Below are 26,011 nucleotides of genomic sequence, written 5' to 3' on the forward strand. Positions count from 1 at the left end.
GAAGTTCCACATTTTTTTTCGAGTAATTATTGCAAATTGAAAAGAGGGGGATGTTAAAGGTATGTGGAGTGAATTTCTCTGGGGGGTGTCTATCGAAATTTGGAATGGTGTTGGGGGTGTTAGGGAAATGTAGGGAAATTCCTGCACACTGCGACATCGAGCTGTGCCCTCGCCCCGGGAAGAAAAATACCAGTATATAAGTCAATAAGGGGGCTCATCGACTTAACTGGCCCGGGGCACCAATTCCCCTTTCGCCGCCACCACCTTTATACACTCGGTGCCCGAAAATTTCACTACAGACAGCAGAAGTAAATATTTCCGTTTTGCAATGTAATGAACAAACTAGGGAATCCTTACCTGAGCTAATACAACCTGACTATTTATAGCGCTCGTAACGACTTATAGAGCTTATCTGAGCATTGGTAGTCTATTACCGAAAGGTAAATGCAGCGATTTCACAGAAATGCCGTGATTCCGTGTAAAAAATATTTAATTTCACTAGATAAATAACAAAAATGGGCATAGCAGGAAAACGTTACATTTAAAAACTGAACTTACTTGTGTGATGTCCACAGGATTCAACTGCATGCTGATGAATTATTTTATCTACGTTCTCATATTCTCCAGATCTAGATGGCGTGGTACCACTCCTCCGTTTAGGGAGTCTTTTGGCTATATATGTGCCTTCGGTACTTCTGGTCTTCCCCGGTGTTGCTATATCAGACGTTTCTCCAGAAAGCCTTTCGCTTACGTTGACTGCCACATACGTAGCTATAATGGAAACAAGTAAATCAATGACGTGAGAATTAACTATACTTCTTTGAAGTACTTCTTGTAATTGAAATAAGAAAATGAATGAGGAGGGAATCAAGTGCAATTCTAAACAAAAAAAAAATGCTTTTTCCATAATATCATTAGACGGAAGGATATGTTTCTAAGCTGAAATGCCAATAAAAATCCTTTGAAATCCCACATCTATCAATATTCTTTTCGTACTGTGGTTGGAAAAATATCATTCGACCTTTCGATAGAAAAAGCGGCCTTTCCTTCCGTACTTCTTTTCTTTCCAAACCATAATCCAGAAACTTATTTGTTTTAATTTACCAAAATCTTTGGCCTGGTGATACCACATGAAACATGCAGATTGAGTTTTATGCCAACGATTTTAATGTTGAAAGATACTACTATATGCTATGAACTATATAAATCCACAAGATAAAAGCTGGAACAAAACTAGATGTTACAGAATATTCTAAACCTTAAACTGTACCAAAAACACTGGATAAATGTTAAATGTCTATGTGTGCATCCAACCAACTATGATCTTTCACTTACACTTCTTTTTCTTCTTCTTTTTGTCAGTGTTGCCAATCTTCGAATGCTAAACTAGTTACAACCAAAAGAAATTCCTAACATACTCTCCTCTCTTGATTGGACACAATGAACAATTAAGGAACATAACACAATAAACTCATACAATATTAACAAAAAGGAACTAATTTAGTTATTGAACGTTTGTAAGTCCCAGATTTTGTTCTGATTTTCACTACTCTTACAAGTTCGTCTTGACCCTTGTACACCTCGTCGGCTACTCCCAACTGCCAGGATAAAGGGGGAAGATTGTCTTCTTTCACTAACACTATATTATTCGGTTTCAAATTTTCTGATATCTTCATCCATTTGTTGCGTTGTTGCAGTCCATTGAGATAGTCTGTAGACCAACGTTTCCATATGTATTGTTGCATCTGTTGGATACGTTGCCACTTAGAGAGATAAGTTTCCTTAATATCGGTTATATCAGGTTCAGCCAAACGAATTAAAGGCGAACCAATAAAAAATGGCCAGGACTGAGATAGCTAGGGTCTGTAGGATCACTCGAGAAAATGGTGATAGATCGCGAGTTGAGACATTCTTCTATGTGGGTCAATAAGGTACTTAATTCTTCATATGTGAGTGCAGTATTTCCAATTACTCGCCTTAGATGATATTTCATTGATTTGACGGCACTTTCCCAGAGACCACCAAAATGTGGAGATCTCGGAAGAATAAAATGCCATGTGATGGCTTCTGAGGCAGCAAATTCACTAATAGAATCCTGAAACCCTTCTGAAGTGAATAATTTGTACAATGAATTCAACTCATGATTTGCCCTGACAAAATTGGATCCATTATCACCGAAAATATGGGAACACCTTCCTCTTCGAGATATAAATCATCTAAGTACTGCTATGAATGCTGATGCGGTTAGATCAGTTACTAATTCTAAGTGAATAGCTTTAACTGCTAAGCAAATAAATATGGCTATGTATGCCTTGCATCTGGTACGAATTCTAGGTGCATTCTTCAAGATCACAGGACCAGCATAATCAACTCTGGTGTTACAAAATTGACGTGAAGGAGTCACTCTAGGTGGTGGAAGCTGACCCATCAATTGTTCTGACGTTAAAACCTTCAGTTTGAAACACGGCAAACATCTGTGTAGCACTGCTTTGACAACTTGTCTAGCACGTGGAATCCAATATTCTTCTCGAAGAGATGCTAAGAGTAATTGTGGTCCAGCATGCAATAAACGCAAATGTTCTGCTGTAATGATAAGTCTAGTTAAATGATGGTCACGAGGGAGGATCAATTGGTGTTTATTGCTATAAGATAAATCAGAATGTTCAAGACTTCCTCCTACTCGCAAAAACCTTGATTATCAATAAATGGTTGTAAATCTCTCAATGAACTGTTTTTGGATACGGGAGATCCTGATGACGTATCTTGAATTTCTTCACTGTAACAAGTACGTTGAACAATTCGAAAACATGTTTGTAAGGCTGCCTTTATCTCATCAGCTGATAATGCATGATTCCTTCTTGTAGATTTATGTGTCACATTGTAAATGAATTTTTGACAATACACAACAACTCTAAACAGCTTCCCTAAAGTGGAAAACCTTTCCATAAAGTTCGTTGTATGATTAATATTCACCAATACAGTCTTGGACGTTATCCACTTCTCTGGAATCTCTATTTCCATCGACGAATTTTCATTATGCCATGACACTGAATTCCTTATCCATTCAGGTCCATGCCACCATAATTTGGAATGCTGTAAAAGTGTAGTGCTTACTCCTCTGCTGATGAGATCTCCAGGATTTTGTTGTGACGAAACATGTTTCCAAACACTGATGTTGGTTATTTCTTGAATTTGCGAAACTCTATTTGCTACAAATTGCTTCCAACGATTTGCTGGTGATGCAATCCAAGCTAACACAATTTTAGAATCGGTCAATAAATGAATTTCATCGATTTTCATATCAAGAATAGGGATGGTTTTGTTAACAACTTTCGCTAAGAGTACTGCACTACATAACTCTAATCGTGGAAGCGTTACTCTTCTGGTTGGAGCAACCTTTGATTTTGAGCACAATAAAAAAACATTTATATCACCCATCTTGTTTTCTGATCTTACATAGATACAAGCTCCGTATGCTTTTTCGCTAGCATCACAAAATCCATGAATCTGAATGTTCGTAACTTGGTCCTGGACTAAGACAAACCTATCAATTTGTATCCTTGTGATTATGGGTATCTCTGCGAATAAATGATTCCAACGTTCCAATAGTCTTTCAGGCAAATCATCATCCCAGTGTACATTGCATAACCATAATTCTTGGAAAAACATTTTGAAAGAAATTACAATCGGACTAATCAGTCCCAAGGGATCGAAAATTGACGCAATGATGCTTGTGACTTCACGCTTTGTAATTCTTTCATTTTTTGATAATGATGTATTTGTCAGTGCCTTACTACAAATCAACAACTTATCTGATGATGGATGCCATTCTAAACCCAATGTCTTGATCCCGTCATTCCGATTGTATTGAAATGGAGTTTCCGTCTTTTTCAATTCTGGTGAGACAGCTTCTAACAATTTAGGATGATTTGAACTCCATTTTCGTAGAACAAAATCCTGCGCTCTTCAACAAATTGATCAACTCTGATTGTAACACAAGCGCATTTTCGACATCATGACTTCCAGACGCCAAATCATCAACATAGAAATCACGTTGGATTACTTTAGATGTAACTGGGAAGCGCTCTGCCTCTTCTTCTGCCAATAGTTGTAAGCATCGTGTTGCTAAATATGGTGCAGGCCTTGTCCCGAGAGCTACAGTTACTAATTCATAAGTTTTAATTGGTTCCTTGATTGATTTCCTCCATAGTATTCTTTGAAAGCATGTATCGCCAGGGTGCAATCTTATCTGTCGGTACATTTTCTCAATATCTGCACTAAATACAATTTGATGCGTTCTTAAACGCAATACAATAGAGCACATATCTTGTTGGATAGTAGGTCCAGTCAACAGAACATCGTTCCGTCTCTGTTCACTTCATCTCGCGGAGTTTTTAAGTTCATAAGCTTAAGCGCATTCAAATTTCTACTGACCGTATTAATAAATTCTTTTAAGTTCTTTGCACTTTCTTTATTAACTGATTCGATGTTCATCAGGCCTTGTATGTATGTGGCCGCTATCAATCTTTTATTCTCATAACGTTCAACGATTAAATTAAAGGCTACCTCATAATTCTTTTCTGTCACTGGTAACGACTCAATTAACTTATACGCTTCTCTCTTCAAGGCTGACCTAAGGTAATGAAATTTTTGTATAGCTGGCAACCCTTTATTGTTGTGGGCCATGACCTTGAAATTGTCGATGAAAGGGAGGCAATTCTGAGAGCTACCATCAAATGATGGCAACGATAATTTGGGGAGTCTAACTTCACTGACAACACTACCATTAGTTTCCTTACCGTTTGCGTGTTTTTGTTCATTATGCGTGCTAATTAAAGCTTGTATTTGAGAATACACACTATAGTACGTAGTTTCAAACTCGGCTCGATATGATTCATCTTCTTTACTCGATTCATCTTCTAGTTCGATCTGACACTGAACATTTTCAAACTTGTCCCACACTTGTTCTAAATGTTTCAAACGAACATGCGGTTCTTGAATATTTTGTGTTGTATCAAATTCCTGCACAAATTTTTGCATCCGGGTGAGTTGTCCTTTATAACTTGCTCTTTGTTTTAGCAATGTACTATTCTCTTGGTCATCCATTGTAACGTACTTGCCAAAAAAGGTGCTTGTGATAATAATACGTATACAACAAAATTACAGCTAATCGAACAACTGTTGCACTCAATAACAAAACCAATGTTCGTTGTTAATTTCGCAATAACAAAACCAATGTTCGTTGTTAATTTCGCAATAACAAAACCAATGTTCGTTGTTAATTTTGCATAATTACAATCACTCACTTTCGTTGCTAACTTGCGTAAGCTACAATCACTAACTACCTATAAACATTTGAGTCACTACTCCTGGCAACCCTCACTTGTGGATGAATTAATTTTTATTATTGCTAACTTCTCTCAAGTCACTAACCACACCAATCCACAAACAATTTACATTGTTTGATTCTTCCAAAGAAAGCACCTAGATCACGTTCATGAAAAGCACAGTTATTAATGAATTGCAGACACTACTGAATATTATTTCACTGTAACTATCATCTCCAAAACATCCAGGCAACGGAGGACCATAAAATGATACCACATGAAACATGCTGATTGAGTTTTATGCCAAGGATTTTAATGTTGAAAGATACTACTATATGTTATGAACTATATAAATCCACAAGATAAAAGCTGGAGCGAAACTAGATGTTGCAAAATATTCTAAACCTTAAACTGTACCAAAAACACTGGATAAATGTTAAGTGTCTATGTGTACATCCAACCAACTATGATCTTTCACTCACACTTCTTTTTCTTCTTCTTTTTGTCAGTGTTGCCAATCTTCGAATGCTAAACTACAGTCGGCGAGAACTATCTTGGCAGTGACGTCAACGGTCACAGTTGCAAGGCTACCAACTTACGCTATTCACAAATAGTGCTTAGATGGCACACTGAATGCTTCGCACGTCACGTCGTAACTACAGTTTAAAATCATGCTGGTAGCGAACTAGAGAGATTTTAGATTACAATGTATTTGAATAATACTAGCATATATATATGCATTGTTACGACAAAGAAAGAAAAAATAAGATTAGATCCTATATTTATGTCGTCAAACGACAATATCTTTCCTTTCAAAAAGCAGTTTCCTATTTCCATTAGAAATTTTTTAAAAACCTAAATCCAACTTGCGCAGTATTTGTTGTAATGCCCACTCAGAACCTTAGAAGTCAATGCTTTTCCTAAGTTCGCACAATAATTTATTTTAGGTGGCGACAATGCCTTCAGCATAGAGATTGTGAATTGTTCTACGAACTACTACTTCATCGAAAGAATTAAATTTGTCTTTTCTGTGTATTTGACCTTGCTTTACAGGGTGTTACGACGGGTTGTCCAGACTTTACTCCTTCTCTTTCACAATTCGCCACACGGATCTGTCACTGACACATGTCGCTCGCGAGGTTTCATGAACACTATCAAATTTATTATTGTTTGCTGCAAGAAAAGTTGTAAACATTAGAAGCAACGTCTCCTGCATCACAATGCAACGGCTTGCTTTTCTTTAAGGTACTATCACCCATTGTTATACACAAAATTTCGAGAACGAGAATAAAACAAAGGATTGACAACTTTCACCAGTCAGCACAGACTGTACAGCCCTACAGAAAGGAAACACGTGCTTTTCAGTTCATTTCATTTCCCTTTTGTTTTTTAATTTGTTTGTTTTTCCTGGAAGTGCTGTTCTTATGTCCTATTGGTAAATCTTATACTTTTCGAAGTTACATTCACTAACCCCCACGCTCTGTTTAGGCGGCCAGGAAACACGTTCACATATCATCCTCTAACTCAAGGACCGTGATAGATAAAGACATGGGGGTTACTTTAAAATAAACTTTGAACTTCCCTTCCCATTTCGTCCACTGCATATTTGTGTCTATCTTCAATAGAACGAAAGTTTGTAGCATGTTGAAATCTGAGTGTTGTTAAAACAGCATAAACATAAATGGCTATTATTTAAAATTATTTTCCACATCTTTATAATATAAAATTCAAATATAAAATAACCATATTCTTCATGGAAGTTATATAAATATAAAAGCAAAAAATGTAGCATTTATGTCTCCTCGAATTCCAGTTATCGTTATACAAAGACGACAAGTATATTTATCAAAAACGAATCTCCATTTCGGTTCATTTCCTTTCGCTTTCCTGTTGTAGAGAACGGAGCGTGTTTTTAAGTTGGTATTTGTGTTCGCGCATTTTCTCTTTCCTGGGATTGGACGTTGAATTGAACGAAGCGTATAACCAGTGGGATGGCATTTGAGCAAGAGCGAAGTCTACGTCACTGCCAGATAATTCTCGGGCACTGTAGTTACAACTAAAAGAAATTCTTAACACCTGGCTAATTTAAGAAAGTAGATGAACATTAAGACACGCTGGGACCATGGGCGGCAATTAGGGGGGGGGCAAGAAGGGGCAGTTGCCCCTTCACTTTTTTGAAGTGACTCTTTATTGTATATAGTTTCATTTGGAAATGTAAAGTTTTTCTATGTACTACTGGTTCATAGAAAAAATGGTGCCATATAATATTTACTGTTGTGTGAGTACATATTGCTTATTTGTTTTCCCGTGGAGTTAAGATAGCTACAGGAATTGCATTTTAATTGCAATCCAAAGCAATTAATATTGCAATTGCTTATTTCTTTAAATGTCGCGTTGCTCTTGTCAATTTACTTGATAAAATATGGAATATGATATACGATATTTTAACTGTAAAAGATAGTATCCTATTAGTTATGCAACCTTTCGTCGAATATCCAGATCATGTCTTGCCACCCTACTTTTAACGTCCAATCGCCGCCACTGCCTGGGACATTCCGCTAATGAGAATATCATTCCTGAAACACACTAGAAAATCAAGGCTTTATGCACTCCGCACTCGAAAATTTCATTAAGGACAGCAGAGGTAAATATTTCCGTTTTGCAATGTAATGAACAAACTAGGGAAACCTAACCTGTGGTAATACAACCTTACTATTTATAGCGCTTGTAACGATTTATAGAACTTATCTGGAGCAATGGTATTTTATTATCAAAAGACAAATGCCGTGTTTCCATGTAAATTATTTAATTTTACTAGATAAATAAAAAGAATGTGTGGTGTAAGAAAAGGTTACGTTTTAAATATGAACTTACGTGCGCAAGTCCATTGAATTCAACTGAGGGCTGAATAATTATCTGGTCTAAGTTTTCATACTCTCCAGATCCACAAGGTGTGGTTTCGTTGTGAACACTTGCCTTTTCTGGGTGTTTTTTGGTCATACAAGTGCCTTCGGTAGTCGTGATACCCTGTGGTTTTCTAATATCAGACAATTCTTTAGAAAGCCTTCCGTTGGCATTGTCTTCAAACAAAGCTGTAACGGAAACAATAAAAATTATAATGGGAAATTTACAGTACAAGTAATCTACATTGGCAGAACAATTTCTAAACAACGTGGTAAGAGAAAAATCGTGTGAAAGTAATTTTTGTTCAAAGTGGTGGGAGAAAAATCGTGTGAAAGTAATGCTTGTTAATATTACTATTAATATATAAAATATGTGAAACCTGCATATAGATCTCACATCGCACCAGAAATCTTTACATCGCATAAATATACATGCTTTACGTTCGGCACCTCTTTTCAACACTTCTATGATTATGTAATATCACTTGATAGAATTGGTTATGGCCAGGTTAGAATCAATTGGTTATTTGGGGAGGGGCGACAACTCCTCATCTATATCGTTTGTGTTTGTATAGATCTCCTGCAACCAATAAAAGCGCATCCATACGGAGTGAGATAGTACTATCTAAATGCAGGCTACGCATATATTACAAACGCTTATTCTAATCAATCTGCTTACAAAATTTTCTGCAAATGCATTTTTGCCGAATAAAAGCACATTTCGCACTGTCGTATGTTCACAAGGTGTATTTATATTCCTAAAGGCCAGGGTACGCCCTCCTGAAGTGAATCTTTTTTACCCAATAATGAAACTCACCCTTTGTAAACACTTTATGCTGCTTAGAGTAAATCTTTCAATAAATGAAATTAAAAGTTATAAAATTATGCTAATTTTTGAACAAATACTACCAGCATCCCTTTGCGAAAGAAACACATGACTTATGATAAAAAGTGGTTCGCGGTGGACGACATCGTGTCCGTGGGTTTCCACGGGGTTCTCCCATTTCCTCCCACTTTCTCATTGCACAATTTATTTCATCATCATTCACTTGCTATCTCATCCATCTCTTTGGCACTTACGCTTGCGTAAACGTGGGACGTTAACCACAGATTTCGTTTCGTTTCATTTCTATGATAAAAAGTCTGTACACTAAGGAAAAGTCAATATGTAGAGCTTTTTCTCACATTTATACAATGTAAATTTAAAGATGGACTTACATGTGTAATGTTCACTGAACTGAAGTGACGATGGAGGAACGATTTCCTCTTCACTTTCATCTTCATCGGGCATAGAAGTATCGCTATCGTAACGGCGTCTTCTTTTCGTAAACGTGTCTTCTCTTGCACTACTTTCATCCACTGTTGCAATCTCAGAAGTACCTTCAGCAAGTCTCTCTCTTTCTTTGGCTTTCAAATAATCAACTTTCAAAGAAACAAGAACATATGTGAGGTGAGAAGCAAGTACATTTCTCTACCGCTGAGAAAAGAAGATACTGTATTTATTCGAATATAAGCACTCTTCAAATGTAAGTGAACGTGGCCGGCTTTCAGAATTCATATATATTATGTGAATACAAGCATTCTTCGTAAGATTAGTAAAGAGAATTCACACAACTAGCAAACTATCATCAGCTGCAAACCCAATGACTAGTAGGTTCAAGGGTTGTAAACCTACGTCATTGTATGTGTTTTAATTTCAAACCCGCTCTACTTCGACTGTGTAAAGAATCTTCTGCTACTTAAAAAAAAATGTGATTGCTAATCTCACTTGTGAAATAGGTTTATCAGCTGGAGAAAAGCAGTTATATTTATACGTAGCAAAGCACGGTAACGAGGAGCTATCACTTGGTCGAATGATGCCACTGATACAAAGTATTATTTCCTTGTTGCAGTTTAACATCCTACGGTTATGCCTTGGCGGCATAGGCGGAGTTTGCCATTGCATATTGGGGGGCATGCAAGGGGTCTAGATAAAGGGTATTTAATGACTTCAACGGCTTTACTGTCATGCTAATAGTTGGTATGATATGTAAACGATGTAGTGGAAAAGGGTAAAATAAATCAAGAATTGCATTAATTTTAAATCTTTAATAGTTAAAAAGAAGTATTAAACGAGTATTAAGTTAAAAGCATTAAGTTAAGAATTTAACTTCTTTATTAGTTAAAACGTATCAAACGATAAACAAAAACATTAAGTCATGACATTGAAAATGATATGTCTAACTATTGCATTGAGAACTTCGAGAAAAACACATTTTTAATTATTGAGTAAATGATCAATACTTTGAGGGTTTAGGCCTATTTTTACATAAGGGTTATCTTTCTTTTTTCCTTTTTTGAGCTGTAGATATCAACCAAACTCTCTATATCCAATTTTCTTACAACATCTGATTCTGAGTATAGGACCATTAAGTTATTCATCCTTTCTTGGCCCATAGTGCACCGCAACCAGTTGTGAATCCGCCTCATTGCTGAAAAGGATCTCTCACAGGTGGCACTATTTGATGGCAAAACGAGAGCAATCTTCAAAAGGGTGCCAAAACTTGTGTATGTCTCTGAGCCGGTCGTTAATACAACTTCCATTAATTTTGCAACAATTTCTTTTAGCGGATTTCTTTGCAGATCTATACCAGAACTTTCCATAACTCTTCTTAAAACTACCATTTCTGCCTCTAGTATATTTCTATCAACTTCAGGTATAGAAAACATTTTGATGAATGGTTCTGCTCCAGCTTCATCTACTCGGATAAACCGTTCGCATTCTACTCGGATAAACCTTTCGCTGGCATCAGCTATTTCCAAAGCTTCGCCGCTGAACCTTCTTTTAAGCTCTTCTGTTAAAATGTCTAGCAAAGGGTAATAAAAGTCATTTTTGTAGTTATTTTTGACATTTTCATCCCTTTTCTGCTGGCCTACTGAACTACAAATTACAAAATCATCTAGGGTTTTCGATATCACTCGAGGTCGTTTAGGCTTGGAGCTATTATCTGTAGCTATACCACTCTCATCTTTGTTTTGAAAAATCCTTAGGTCAAACTCGTTATCAAAAGCCTTTATGTCTAGCCATTTCTTGTCCCATGAGACTTGGTTTCGATTGTTAGTTAGCTCTTCGATCACACCCTAGCAACATTTGAACTTTGTGCAATTGATGAGTCAGCTTTTTGTAGAGCTTGGCTAAGTACATTGATTAATGGCAAGCACTGAGAAAACACTGACAAACATACGATAAAATCCAGTGAGGTTACAGACGAAAGCAGACCCTTTGCTTCAGGGTTTTTGGGATTCCTTATGTCAGAAGCTGTAGCTGTGAGTGCAGCGATAACTGCGGAGTAGTTTCTTTTTACAGATAAAACTGAATTGGCTCTGCAAGGCCATCGAGTATCGCTTAGTTTGTGAATTTCATGAGGTCCCGGGCTGGTAATGTTTAGCTCTCTCTGAACTATATGAAACTAAGCGTGTGTGTCAGGATAGCTGAAGTATTGGTACAGACATTGCATAATTGTAAAGAAATTGCAGCTTAAATCGTTGTCCTTGCAAGCTGCAACTAGAACTAGGTTTACTTTGTGAGCCAAGCAGTGGACATAGATTGCGTAGGGGTTTTCTTTTTTGACGATAGCTTGTAAACCATTGTTTATTCCAGACATTACCCTCGCTCCATCATATGCCTGGCCAACCATCAACGAACGTAATCCAATATCTCCTAATTTTTTTAAATATTACATCAGCTAATGAAATAGCAGACCTTCAAAGTGACACATCTTCAATGGCTATTACTCTTTCTTTGATCCCTAGTCCTACTAAATACCTGACGCAAATGCAAAGCTGCTGAGTTCTATGGGACTTTGCTTCATCTACCATTAGTGTAAAAAATCCAGAGCTATTTATTTCGTCTACAATCACTCTTAAAACTTCTGTTTTTATGATGCACAACAACTCGTTTTGAATATCAGGGCTAGTCATGTTAAAATACTTATAGTATTTTTCTTTGAAATTTTCATCGTACTTAGAAAAAAAGTCACATAATTCCAAGAAATTTCCTTTGTTGCCTGACATATCAGACTCATCATGACCCCTTAGAGATAAACCCTGCTTTAACAGATATAGCAATATATCTATTAACTTTTTCATATAGTCTCTGTTTTCTAGTACTAGTTCTTTGTGGTTGTCGGACAATAATGTTTGCACGGACTGACATGGTTTTCTGTATTCAACCCATTTTGTCATAGAAAAAGAATGTGCTATACTAATGGCATGCTTATCTAATTTCTCACCAGCCTTTTTCCAATTTTTCATACCCTTTTCAACAAATAACTCTTCTCTGTTGCTTGAGGGAAATTGCCTACAGGCAAAGCAATAAACTGCTGTATTCTACCCATTCATGCTTTCTGTAGTACAAAACAGAAAAGTTGCGCTTTCTACTACCTGGAAAGTCTGTCAAAGGAAAATGCTGCAAGATTGGACGACCTGGTCCGCTACAAAGATCACCTAGGTCATTTGCTGAAATTCCAAGCGAAGGCGCAAGTTCAGTCTTTCTTCCTTCATTACGAGATGGCAGCGTTTGCAGGTTAGGAGTCTGTTTACAAGCATCACTTTGCAGTGCTGGAGTGTTATCCATAGTTGAAATACTATTATTTGCAATAGATTTTTGTTCTCTTTGTTTAAAAAACGAACGAATGTCAGGCTTAGGTTTTTTGCTTATTGTTTATACACACATAACACACCACACTGTCTAAAACTCACGAGATGACGGCTTACACTGAACTACTGAACTGACAAAAATGGCGGGGTTGGTGGCGCGGGATATACTCAGTCTCTGTCAGGGTTGCCACACTCGAGACTCGCGACGATGCCAAACACGGGTCTGAATTATGCTAGATTTTTGAAAATTATGCCAGATTTTCAAATTATCTTTCCTAACTAATTTTAAAGACCCGACCCTACTTATCTTAATTATTTTAATGACGTGTTTCAACTGTATTCATGTACAAAGCTAATATGACGCTGTCAGGAATAATAATGAAATAATTTGGTAAACGGCACATTATAAGGGAGGAAGGTCGAATTTATTTTTTATGAATGGTTCACAGTTTAAGGAACATATTCACAACATGCCACTTCCGACACAGCCCTGAAGCATTTCTTTTAGTGTAAATTGAAAGGGACAGAAACATCCCATATAGCCAGACATTCAGGTTTCAGTTGACAGTAATAAAACTATGGGTAAGTAAATATGTTTTGTAGAGTCACGTTTTGCTATTTTTGAACATTTCTCTGAATTCAACAATAAATTACAACCGCGGAAATACTGACTGGTTTCATTGCTCCAACCATCGCTTCAACTAAGAAGAATAATTCCAGACGGTCCTTGAACTATCTAAATTTTCGTTCTTTTTCTGTTCATCAGAGGGAAGAATGAAATTATGCTAGATTTGGCCAATATGCTAAAGTCAAGATGCTAGATGCCAAATGCATGTTAATTATGCTAGATCTAGCACCAAGATGCTAGATATGGCTTCACTGGTCTCTGTGTTTGACAGTCAGTATTCCCAACGGTAATGTTGCATTTCCCTGCAGCGACCAAAAAAATATCCCTATACATTGGGTAGCCTCAAAGATGTGTTTAATCCATTTATGATAATGAACGAATTATATTTTTCAGTAACAATCGTGAAAAATGGTTAGGAAGCAATGCAAATAAAGAAGATGTTATTACTTTTTAACGTAACAGGTATAAGTTGATCAGTTGATTAAATAATGATATTAAGCACCTAAAAAGGTTTAAATTGTTTTAGCTTAGATTTTTTGGAGGGGCATGACCCCTCCAGGCCCCCCATAAATCCGCCCATGCTTGGCGGCTAAGGAAGACGTGGACCTTACGGAAATTGAACCACTTTTTTCGTTCAACTATATTCCACCGGGAATCGAATCTGGGACCTCGCGTACTTAAGGCAAGCGTGCTAGCTACTAGACCAACCGGAGATCCTTCATTATTTGACACTCATCAGGAGGTACAAAAGGATTGAGTTCTCTTTCCTTCAATAACGTCAGCAGTACGTCATGTCTTTCAGAAAATTGATGGTCTTTTTTGTGTGCAAACTATAAAATCCTCGGACCTCCGCTTGGTCTAGTGGCTAGGACGCTTGCCTTCGGTGCGTATGGTCCCGGGTTCGATTCTCGGTGAGGGTACTGTTGAACGAAAAAATGTGGTTCGGATTCCACTATAATCAGCAGATCCACGTCTCCTTTAGGCAACATGGTATAACCATGGGACGATAAACACAATGCCTATGAAATCCTTATTCAATGCACATATTTTCATAATTTAATTTTCGTACCAAAATAATTATTGGGGCCTTAGAATTAGCGATCGGTCCGATTCCAGCCTTTACACATGGTAGTTTTTGTGGTCCTCACGTTTAATTCCACATTCTCATTCCACTAATTATATCATGATCATCTGTCCCATTTAGCCTACAAGGCACATTGGTGGAACATAAAACGGCTCAAATTTACTTTGGGTCACACAGTGACTTCAGCTCCAGTCCTTTGGCTGTCAAGGCCTCTTTTGTCTAAACTGTGATAAAGGTAGAAAACAACGGAGCTTCTAACCTCCATCGCTGGCTCAGAAACATTTTGTGAAGTAACGCTGGAGAACTTATATGTGCCACCTAGAGTTACCCATAAGGTTGAAGGAAATATATTTTATATTAACGTCCCACGATTATGCACCGAAGCTAAAAGAGACGGTGCTAAATACGGAATAGTGCAATGAATAGTGGAAGTAAATGGGAGGCCCCGAAAAACACATATCAGAGTTTGTTCACAACGGATGGAATCGAACCAGGGACTGAATACTGAATCTAAACTAACGGAATATTGCTGCTACTTCAAATACTACCATCGCCATTGCTATTACTATCTCCAACCAGACCGTACTTTTCAGGGCAGATTGGAGCATGTTGTCTTTTGTAGGTAGAGTTCTGGAACACCGGTCCACCCTTTCCATTGAGTTGTAATTAAGATACAAATTTTGCTAATATAATGTTTGAAAGGATTTTAAAGGATGTTGAGAGAAGAGTGATGCCTCGATAATTATTACAGTCAGTTTTGTTGTCTATCTTGTGGATTGGAACAATGATTGATTCTTTCCACTTTTGTGGCAATTTTTCCTTGTTGTAGATAAAGAGAATGAGTTTGTGTATCTTGTTCCACAATTTTTCGCCTCCAGCTGAAATTAACTCAGCCGGAATTACGTTTACACCCAGAGATTTGTGTTTGTTTAATTTCATTATAGCGATTTGTACTTCTATTCGGTTGGGTTCTGGAATATACGGTTCTGCGGTGTGTATCTCCGTTTCTCCACGCACTTTAGTTTTTGGCTGCGTGTTAAGCAAATCGTCAAAGAAATCTTTCCATCTATTTAAAATGCTATCTGTGTCAGTGAGAGCTGTTCCATCAGCTTTCTTTAATATAAGCACGAGGTTGATCGCCTTTCTTATATACGTTGAACCCTTTATACATGCAGTGTTGGGAAGTAACGTAACGCAAGTAACGCGTTACTTGTAACGCGTTACTTTTTAAGTAACGTTTCCTAGTAACGCGTTACATTTTTTCCAAAGTAACTGTAACAGTAACGCGTTACAAATTTTTAAGTAACGTACCTAGTTTTCGTTACTTTTTTCGCGTTACATTTCGGATGAGTAACTACAATATACAGTGACTCACATTAATATTCGGACACCATAGATATTACACATAATTTGCTTGCTGTACATGGAAAAAATAATAAATGGGAAACCAACGGAAAACAAGCATAAAGGCAATGGTTTGATCTAACAAATATGCTATCAGTTAATAAATTATGCAAATTAAGTCTACTTTATGAGCACGCAATTACAATATATCGTATTTTAGACGCCACTTTAATATTCAGACAGTTGTTTTGACGTTTGTTTATCAATAGTAAGCGAGACAGCGGAAGAGTTCCAGTTGCAGTTTAAGTTGTCCCGAGACAGGACATGTGTACCTGCTTCGTTTATGAGTGATTAGTGTGACCAAGAGAAAGCATAAAAGGAAAATGGGGCGGAACGGACCATTGGCCACCTCTCTAAGTTGGCCATCTGCTTATCTTGGCCTAGTTCATCTTGAACCAGCATTTTCCCATAAGACATTCGTTACTTACTACTCTATAAGTTGGCCACCTGTCTATCTTGGAAGTTGGCCACACTGAAGCAATGTTTACCCTATGATGATAATGATAAATTTACCTGTGTATCTTGGCCACGAAAAATACAGTTTTTTTTTTTTATTTTTCTTAACTCTTTCGAATTCCCATATGAGAGGCAGATGTTCTGTATTTTCGACTGGACACAAAGAAACATAGATTCGCACGATTTGTTCTTGGAGGTCAATGGCCAGAACACTACTCTCATAAAAGGGTGGTGAAGGAAGATGTGAACGTATTTGTTTACCCTGTCTGTTTTGGTAAAGGACCATTCCACGCGAAAGTGAGCCTGAACCCAAATTTTCGAAAACTGTCAAAACCAATGCATTTTTACATTTATATGAAGTAAATAGAACGAAATTTACTTTTTCACAAAGAAAAACTTTTTTATACTTAGAATTCACGTAAAATTTTAAATCTAAATTGTGAATTTGTAACATGACAGCTGCGAGGAAATTTTTTATTCTTGTTATCGGCAACATTTTACGGAAATTTGTGCATGTTTGGCTGAAGTAACTTCGAGCTATTTAAGATGCTTCGTTTTGCTACAAGCTGCAGTTGAAAAAGTGTTTACAGGATAAAAATTGTTTATAATATCATTAAAGATATAAACGTCAACTTGAGTGTCCTGCCCGTGACAGAAAACTACCAAAAGTTATTGTACTGAATTACTAAATTTGAGAATGTGGTTCGTACTTAGTAGAAGTAACAATTTGCACCTGTACTTCACATTTAAAAAATTTTGGACTAATGCTAATAATATATTTGGATTTATTTCAGTTTGAAAACTTGTCCTGCCCGTGACAGTGGGCATGCAATTGGTGGGAAAGTTTGTGAACATTGGTTATTCATGATAGAAATTGATTTCATGTGCACTAAAATAAAGTTTTCTAAGCATGAACATTATTTACTTAAATAGCGGATTATCTATTACTGTCAGTATGATGTTTTAACTTAAAATAAGTGCCATATAAATATCATTAGCGTCACCTTTCTGTTCGTTTCAAGGGAGCAGTAGATGGGATTGGAGTACGTACAAAATGGCCAGTATGGAACTTTGTGAAACAAAAGAAAGTAATTGTAGAATGTGCTGGTGATTTCGTAGCAGCTCTAAGCTCTTCGTTTCAAAATATATCTGTTTTACTACTATCATCAGCAGAAATTGAAAAAAAAAAAAAAAAAAAAGACGCTTTGAATAAAAGACGGGAAAATGCTCTTGTCAATTGAATGTCCCCAATCAAAACAGTTTTTCCTGCAATTTGACAGCGAAAATTTGGTAGTTCGTCGAACTTTTAATCAGAGCTTCATCCCGTGTAAAATCTTTAACTCCAAACAGACTTTTATTCAAATTCTGAAAATGATGATTCCGAAAGACATGAAACTATCCTGAGCGACGACTTAGGTTTCCATGTTAACAAGGCTTGTGTTAGGCCAGCTGTTGAAGATATAACACAAGGAACATTTTTGTTGATGGATTTTTTCTCTAGTGGGCAGAAAAAGAAAGCATAGACATGCAATCAAGGATCTTTTAAAATATTAGATATATTTTATAAGATCCTTGCATGCAACTATCTCACATAGCCCAGTGGAAGAGGACGAAGAAGTCAAGGAAATTCGTATGAAGACCGTAAGCGATTGCGGTAAAATTTTTGAGACTGTTGAAGTATCTTACATGCATTTCAATCAAACCTGTGATACCAGCAGTGCCGTGGCGTTGGGGGGAAGGGGCGACGGCGCCGGGCGTCAAAGTATGGGGGCGCAAAACTCAGGAGGAAAAAATAAAAGATATATAAAAAATGGAAGGAAAAAGTATTCAATAGTGCTCAAAATCAAGGAAAACCAGGGTTAATTTTTGAAAATTTTCTTACGCATGGCGCCAACCATGGTGACGCTTTGCGGCTGGTCTGTCGACCTCACTCACATTTACGGGGGCGCCGTCGTATACTCTCGCCACGGGCGCTGATTTTCCACGGCACGGGCACTGGATACCAGCAAATATTTTATATACTGTTAGACAGTGTTTTGTACGAAGTTCCCTACAAGGTGCGTGTAAATGGGCAAATAAAACCATTTCCTAAAGTGTAGGTGGTGAGAAATAAGTGTACTACATATTTTTATTTTATGTGATAAAAGTGAGTCCCAAGTAAAGTAAATAGAACTGTTTGTGTACAATGATATAACAGAACAGCAGAAATTGACTTATTTTCGATTTTATTTCAGTTTTCAAATAATTCTTTTCGAGATTTTGTGTGTTGATTCACACGGTGTCCTGCCCGTGACAACCATGTGTCCTGCCCGTGACACAGTAAAGTTGAGTTTTTTCATTAATATAAATATTTGGCAAATTTCTCTTAAGTGAAGTTTGGTCAAAAATTTCATCATTTATACTTTTCCGTTTAAATAAAAACATTTTGAGCTAAGAATTCACAGAGTTTTGTAACATTCACTTGGTGTGTCGAAAGTCACTTCTCTTTTTTGTCCCCGCCCGTGACAGACGATTAGGAATTAATATTTTCTACTCTAAACAGAAAAAAATACTGAAAACATCAGCTACATATACTCCTAAGTCTGTACTGTTCATGTATCATACAATTAGCAGGATTTATGTTGTATTTTTAGAAATATACAACTTTAAAGCAACAAAAATGTAGTGTAAATGTCCTGCCCGTGACGATGGAATGGCCCTAAAACCATTAGCTATATCGGCTCCTTTCATCAGTGGGAAGCTTTAGTAATTCCGGAAAATTCTCAAGATTAAAGCTCAATTGTCATTTATTGGCACCTGACTGCATGTCAAAAGGTAGCGGAGGTTTTGAGATATGAATTCCCTCAAGATTTTCTCAAAACATCTTTTGCTCCGAGGGAAACACTTCTAATTCATTAACAAGAGGTAGTTAACTACAATATTAGAATGTGCATATCTGCCCAAAGGAATAAAGCAAATATGTCTAGAATGAACCACCATTCAGTAACAACTGAAAAGAAGTCATATAAATTGCATATTAATTTCTCAATTTATAACTTAGCTTTTCTTGTTTTCAATCTGAATAACTCAGTGTGCTATAATATCAATTTCAACAAACTGCGTACATACACTTCTATTTCATGGTTGTTTGTGTTATTGTGTTTCCAATCCGAATAATCCAATGTACCAGACTAGTTTTCAGGAAGAGAAAGGTATGCATATATATATTAGACATACTATCAAGAGCGCTGATCCTGGGGGGACCGAGGGGGCCCGGGCCCCCCAAAGCTCATGTGGCCCCTATTTTATTTATGAGTATACAATATTTGGTATAATTTGAGTGCATTTTGTCTTAAAATCTTCATATATATACCTTCTGCATCTTAATGGCCTCCCTCCAAATTTACAAAGAAATCGGCGCTCTTGCATACTATAGTAATATTTTCTAGTACTGTATGATTACTCTACATACATTTATAAGTAGCTGTCGTGCCACTGCTTATTACAATTTTACAATCAAGTAATACTAGAAATCCTATTCTAAAAATACACAAATCACACTTATTTTCTGTAAATTGGCCACCTGTTTAAGTTGGCCACTTTTCGATGGAACCGGTGGTGGCCAACATAGACAGGTTTCACTGTACAACGTTTAAGCAACGGCATTTAGTGATTTTTCACTATGCGAAAGGTCTATCGTACAGGGAAATTGCAGATCTACTCAATATTTGCAAAAGCACCGTTTTGACATTGTGCAAAGACTTAATAGAGAGAATTAGATCGAGTCAGAGCCTCGAAAGGGTCGACCTGTGAAACTGAATGATGGAGAGAAACGCAAATTGATTCAGAAAGTGAAAACAAATTCCAGAATAAGTGCGCCGAAATGAACAGTAGAACTGTATGAAGACACAGGGAAGACAGCGCATCCTGAAACTGTGTGGCGAACGTTGTGAAGTGAAGAGTTTAATGGGAAAATAGCTAGAAGAAAGGACTTTTATTAGTAAAATTAACAAAGATAAAAGAGTTAAGTTCGCTAAAGTTCATATTGAGAAGCCCGCAACTTGATGGAATGGCGTGTTATTTACGGACGAATCAAAATTCAATCTCCATGCGTCCGATGCCAAGGTAATTGTGTGGCAGAAGCCAAATACAGAGTTAGATCCTGCAAATTTTCAACCTACCGTAAAGCATGGAGGAGGAAGTGTGATGGTATGGGGGTATATTTTTGCATCGGGAGAGGCAGAACTCGTGTTTGTTGAAGGCATTATGACAAAGGAGGTTTATTTGAATATTCTCTGGCAAAATCTCCACCAAAGTGTTGAAAAATTAGGAATTATGGGGATGTTTAAATTTTACCAGGATAATGACCCGAAGCATGAAGCGCATGTGGTGCGCGAATGATTGCTGTATAATTGTCCGAAAGTGTTTGAAACACCACCGCAGAGTCTCGACCTTAACCCTAGAGAGCATATTTGGGATGAGCTACAGCATAAGGTCAAACGGGTACAAGTAACGTCACGAGACGATTGGAAAAGGGCTCTCCGCGCAGCATGGGATGACATATCGCCCCATTCTACCAACAAACTTGTTGGAAGCATGTCCAACCGTTTACATGAAGTCATGAAACGTCGTGGGTTTCCCACTAAGTACTAGTGAAGCGTTTGTGAGCGAGAAACAACACACACAAAACATATATGTAGTAGGTGTCCGAATATTAAAGTGAAGTTGCAAATACACAGTGTCATCAGTATCTGTAAGTTCTTTCTGCTTCTTTCGTTCAAGACACCGTATTTGTACTTCGTTTATTTCTGTAAATATATGAATATCTAAATATCTATTTTTTCACTCACACGGCTCTAATTTATTTCATAAACCTTCCTACTTTTAAGAAAATGAAAGTGTCCGAATATTAATGTGAGTCACTGTATGTACATTTTTTTTCGGAAACAAATGTTTCTTTCCTGTAAGTGAATTTCTCAGAATGAAACAATCGAGCGTGAACTACGTATGTCAGTGACCGACAGTCACAGAAACACAGAGAAACAGATAAATTCGTAGTGCCACTTGCAGTTTTTTGAAGATGAGGACAGCCTTAGGGAAATCACGTGTACTGATTGCAAGCACCTGGAAGATTTTGTCGTAGATTTTGCCAGCTCCAAATCAATACATTCAGTGAGTGAACTAGGAGTGAAATGGTGTCGGTAGTCTATTTTACTTTGATTGGTATTGTTTTTATAAAGATGGAGAACGAAAATATTTTACCGTTCGCACATTTGAAAGAATACTTTTTTCTTAAGAACTGAGGATGATGGTGGACAGAATTTAAAAGTAAAGTGTCTGAAGTGTCACGGCAGAAAATATTTATCAACAACTAGCGTGCCATAATTAACGATTTACAATAAGGGCTTAATATGACTAAACTGTGTTCTGATGAGCAGGACTACTTTATTAGTAGAAAATAGTTTGCTGATGGTATGTGATATTGGAATTCTTTCAGATCAGTTTGCTTATCCTACAGTCCAGTTGATTATAGAGTAGTGTAATGTTTCTCTATATTCTTTATTTTTAATTTTACATAACAACATTGTTATTATTATATAATTAGTTTAGCAGAAATGTTAATAAGCAACCACTTTTCTAACAAATAGGGATGAGCACGAGTCAAGCTAAAACTCGACTCGACTCGCATTCAAGTCGAGTTTCGAGTCAAGTCAAGGGTAATATCCTCGAGTCGAGTTCCGAGCCGATTCAGTTTTTCACGTCGAGTTTCGAGTCCAGTCGAGTTTGATACATGGCTCGTTCGTTTTAAGTCGTCTTGAAATCATGGCCTACACTGGAAAACGAAAGCCATGAGAAATGTAAGCTAAACAGTAATATGGAATACTTTTATTGTTGCTCACGAGAGGGGACACTGCTCGCATCTCGTCTCGTCTCGATAGCGAGACCACAAGAGATTTTTTTATAACAAGCTTAGCTCGGCTTGGCTCAACTGAGAAGATGGCTCGAGCCGGCTTACTTGGGGTGAGCCATCGGCTCGAGCTGGCTTGGTGGGATGAGCCATTTGCTCGGTTCGGCTCAACTGAGCCGAGGGCTGTAGCCGAGTCGGTTGGGTGAGCTGTTGGCTCGGCTCACTTCTCGGTTCGGGTCGATAGTGAATGAGGTGTGAGCCGAGCTGCTCGAGTCCTTGAAAATTCTAAACCCGGGTCGAGCAGTTTTGAATATATTTGGCCAGTGACCTATAACTTTTAACATTGTTTGGCTCGAGCCCGAATACTCAACCTAGACCCTCAACCTAAATTCAGAAGCTCGTGAACAATGTCCTTGAATCCTAGACTTCACGACTACCGAGGATGGCAAACAATTAGTTTTTTTAGTATTCAAATACAAACCGCCTATCTTTCATTTTTATATACAATGTTGTTATAATAATAATAATAATAATAATAATAATAATAATAATAATAATAATAATAATAATAATAATAATAATAATAATAATAATATAAGTTGTAGTAGTAGTAGTCTCATTGATAATAATTATACTGTCTATGTAATATACTTGAAGAATGTACTCGAAACTACATACCGGATTTGGCTCGAGTCGACTCGAAACTTGATCCCAATTCGAGTTGAGTTGGAGAAAATTTTTCGAGTCGAGTTCTCGGGTCGAGCTCAAAGATGTCTGTTTCTAGTCGAATCGAGTGTGATAGAAAACTCGATAGAACTCACTCGTGTCCATCCCTACGAGTAACGCAGTATGGCATTTTATCAATGTTACATTATATGAAAATGTTCATATATCAAGTAAAAATTTGTCCTTGCATTTATATAAAGCGATTCAGAACGTGCAATAACGTTATTATTATTATTATTATTATTATTATTATTATTATTATTATTATTATTATTATTATTATTATTATTATTATTATTATTATAGTGGTAGTAATAGCAGTACGGAAAATTGAAGTCATATTTTTTTTCACATTTTTAAAGTTTCGGACCTAAAAGTAACGCGTTACTTTCGAAGTAAAGTAACAGTTACTTTGTGGGGGCGAGTAACGCGTTACATTTTAAGAGAAAGTAAAGTAACTTGTAACGCGTTACATTTTTACAAGTAACTTACCCAACACTGTATACATGTCCCGATTTTTTAAAATTTTTACTATTATCTGAAGTTCCTTAATTTTACCTTTCAAAAAAATATCTTTGTTTTAAAAGTTTTGGAAGTTTCCCGCCTGATGTCTACGTAATTTTGTGTAGTTATTTCATTTGGATTCTGTAGCCAGCATAATTTTGCCTGCTTTCTCTTCTTTGCTAGTTCGAACCATGGTTTGTTCCTACATATTTCCGCGTGTCACAATTTTTCTTTTGAGAGAGGATACTTCGTAGGCATAGAAAAGAATTCAATTGCTGGAATTTTTTTCTCCATAATCTTAAGGTTACATCTGTTAACTAAAGAGTATATGACATGCGTTAGATTTCTGTAACGATTCCTGTAATGTTATTGAGATTATCATCATTTTGCGCAAAGAGTATTGTTGCGTCATACATAATTGATATTCTCTCTTCATAGTTTTGAGGAAGTCATTATTTATATTATTCTATTATTAGAAAACAATTTTAACGTGGATCTTTGTGGATGCCTAATTAGAAACATACCAATTATTAATATGCATATATTCAGATTTCAGAATGTATTCACGGCAGTGATTTGTAATACTACTTCATCTACATCACCTAATATATAATCTACTCTACAACAGTTGATCAGATTCATCTATCGTAATATGAGTTTCATCTCCCTTCCCTAGAGTAAGCCTCAAATCTGCCCACCTCCCAATGTTAAAGACAACAAATGGCGTATTTAGGATTTTGTTTCCAGGGGCTTTACCCAACACAAGGAAGTAAGTGAACAATTGCGCACCCGAGTTTCAGCATTAAATATATTTTAATTTATGCATAAATTGAAGTTATAATGGCAAGAATTGCAGACCGATAAATCCTATATAATGTGATACAAAAATTTAGGAGTGAATCTAACCCTTTATTCTATTCATACAAGAAAAAGGAAGCATCCTCTTGGCCTTCCTAATTTCCCAGGCTAATTATTCCCCATTTTGATTTTCTTTAATTCAAATATTTCCTTGCTTTGAAAATAACTAAACGATATAATTTTTCCTTTGTTATAATAATTAAAGTCCTGTCATGTTGATATCCGAGCAAGTTGGTATGGAACACCAGTTTCGCTTATCAACTCCTCTCAGTTTTAGTGTAACTGATGACGGCCGACTTGAATCACAACTGACAACGGTCGATAAAGTATGATAGGCGAAATGAAAGAAAGTAACGCCAAGAAAAAGGAAACAGAAAAGTAGAAAGAACGAAAGAAAGAATTAAAGGACACAGTTCTTACATGGAATGAAATTTGACAAATACAGTACTGTTTCTGAACAAAGAGCATAAGAAAATGGAAAGTTAATAACATTCTTAGAAATGGTAAGAAGGAGTATTGTTTTACGTGCAATGCGAAATAGTAATAAATTTATTTCGGAGGTAGCTTGAGCCTGATAGCCTCCTAAATACACCATTGAAGACAATTCTGTTCCTTTGATCCTTCACAGCATTGTTTTTCAACTTCATAAATATTTTCAACATCGTTTATATATATATATATATATATATATATATATATATATATATATATATATATATATATATATATATATATATATATATATATATCAGAGCCCTGCACGGGCCGGGCGCGCCCGGTTCGGCCCGGTGCCCGGCCCGGCCCGGCCCGACCCGTTTCAAGTAATATCAAACTGGACCGGGCCCTAACCGGGCCGGGCACATTTCGGGCCGAGCCGGGCCGAACCGGGCCGGGCACATTTCGGGTCGAATCGGGCCGAACCGGGCCGGGCACATTTCGGGCCGAATCGGGCCGAACCGGGCCGGGCACAATTCGGGCCGAACCGGGCTGGGCACATATCGGGCCGAGCCGGGCCGACCCGGCTCGGCCCGGATACTCTGAATTACAGTTCGGAAACTAATGTTGTCAGCCTATTTGTTTTTTTAATGTCCTTCACTACCTCTATTTTTGCCGTGTTTGTACGGTCTTACTGTCAGAATATGTTAATCGTAATGTGTTTGGGAAACTGACTCTTTATTCAAGACTGCGATGTACTGGTAATACTATTACTACTTCTACTACTACTATTACTACTTCTACTATTACTACTACGACCACTGCTAATACTACTACAAGTGCTACGACTTCGCGTCAGAGTTGACATGTGTGGTGGTACCGAATTTACCTTCTAAGTACAGAATAAAATGAAGAAATGCTAGTTATTATGGCCGGTCTGCGTAGAATGTGAACCGATGCTTGATCTACGTGGGACAACAGTGGCTCAGTAGAAAAAACACTCACATCTGGTGCTAGAGGTCGTTAGATCAATCCCTGCTCATGCAATGTGATCTTTGTGGTGGACATACACCGTGTGCATGGGAGTTTCTGGGATGGTCCCGCTTCCTCCCACTATTTTCTTTCGACCAATTCATCCCATCATTATCCGTACAGCCTGAG

At 37.1% G+C, this 26,011-nt stretch overlaps 1 protein-coding gene and 1 long non-coding RNA gene across 4 annotated transcripts in view; one reads left to right on the top strand and one right to left on the bottom strand.

Moving 5' to 3' along the window:
• Positions 1 to 1,331, bottom strand: part of LOC145671929 (uncharacterized) — a 61,713-nt gene extending 60,382 nt beyond the window's left edge. For both annotated transcript variants that reach the window (XR_014128584.1, XR_014128583.1), the window contains exons 1-2: positions 1,259 to 1,331; positions 559 to 771 (exon numbers count right to left, since the gene is read on the bottom strand). This is a non-coding gene — a long non-coding RNA (uncharacterized LOC145671929). The remainder of the gene's footprint in view (positions 1 to 558; positions 772 to 1,258) is intronic.
• The window catches only part of LOC145671312 (uncharacterized), a 220,144-nt gene that overhangs the window by 110,876 nt on the left and 83,257 nt on the right, over positions 1 to 26,011 (top strand). The window lies entirely within an intron of this gene.

This window comes from Thermobia domestica, chromosome 15, assembly GCF_964235325.1.
Source record: "Thermobia domestica chromosome 15, izTheDome1.hap1.1, whole genome shotgun sequence".
NCBI classification, from domain to species: domain Eukaryota; kingdom Metazoa; phylum Arthropoda; class Insecta; order Zygentoma; family Lepismatidae; genus Thermobia; species Thermobia domestica.